Consider the following 1,214-nt stretch of genomic DNA (forward strand, 5'->3'; position numbering starts at 1 on the left):
GTATAATTAATTATAAAATATATTTTTATATTTATCAAAATTATCCTTTTAATATTTACATCACCTTAAGGAGAAACATGAAAAACTCGTGCATACGTCTGCAAAACATTTTTCTTGACGCATTATATTATAGCATTTAATTGATAACGGTGATAATCTGTATCTTAGTGCAATAAAAGTGTGAGTGAAGCACGAATCACGCGTTACCAATTCCAAACGTTTAATTAGATACAAACAAAAATTGATACAATAATTACTTAAATATTAAAGGAGGTAAGAGAAAAAAGATTAATTATTTTTTGTAAATTTTACTAAATTTTGAATTAAATTTTTATTAACTAGCCTTTGTTAAAAAATATAAAGTCTTAGAAAAAAAAGGTCATCACTCGTCAAGATATCAACTCATCATTTTTCTTTTTTTTATTTCTATTTTTTGTTGTTGTTTTTTATTTGATCCAATCTTTGGTATTATTTTTTTCCTTTCATTCAAATCTTCTTCCTCATTCCTCAACCATCTCTTTTTCTTTCTCTTTGTCGGTTTCAATTCCAATTTTCTTCAATCTCTTCAAACTTCAATTTGATCGGTCAAACTTCCAAAACCACACTTTTTTTTTTATAAAGTATATTTTTTTATCTTTAAAGTTTGACAAAAATTTTAAAAATACTCCTAAATTCTATTTTGTTTCAATTTTATCCTAAAAATTTTCGATTTATATCAAATATATTCCTAACGGCTAATTTTTCAAAAAATTTAAGACCAATTCAACAACAATTTCACAAGAACAACCCCTCAACACAAGCAAATCAAGTATAATTTTCATACATTATCATCAGATTGGTTGTAAATTTTTTAAAAATTTAATCGTCGAGAGTACATTTGATGCAAATAAAATTTTTTTGGAATAAAATTAAAACAAAATAAAACTTAAGGATAATATTAAAATTTAAAATTTTTGCTAAATTTCAAGAACAAAAAATATATTTTTTTCCCCTCTACCTCCTCAGTTTAGATAAACCTTACAAGTTGATGTCTCTTACTTAGTATCTTCAATCAGGACTTTGATTTTAGAGTTTTTACGCTTTTTATTGTTTGTTCTTAACTCTTCCTTTTATGCTTTTGTGATTTCACTCAAAATCTCGGTAATCCAGTACTTAAAGGTTTATTTGATTAGTATGTTATATGCAATTATCTTAACATTTCGTATTCTTGAAAA

The 1,214-nt window shown here is 24.5% G+C and overlaps 1 protein-coding gene across 1 annotated transcript in view; it reads left to right on the plus strand.

Moving 5' to 3' along the window:
• Positions 989-1,214, plus strand: part of LOC107644515 (serine/threonine-protein kinase HT1) — a gene marked incomplete in the record, with an annotated part of 8,194 nt that continues 7,968 nt past the window's right edge. The window contains 1 exon segment of the mRNA XM_016348382.2: positions 989-1,006.

The sequence above is a fragment of the Arachis ipaensis genome, chromosome B05, assembly GCF_000816755.2.
Source record: "Arachis ipaensis cultivar K30076 chromosome B05, Araip1.1, whole genome shotgun sequence".
NCBI classification, from domain to species: domain Eukaryota; kingdom Viridiplantae; phylum Streptophyta; class Magnoliopsida; order Fabales; family Fabaceae; genus Arachis; species Arachis ipaensis.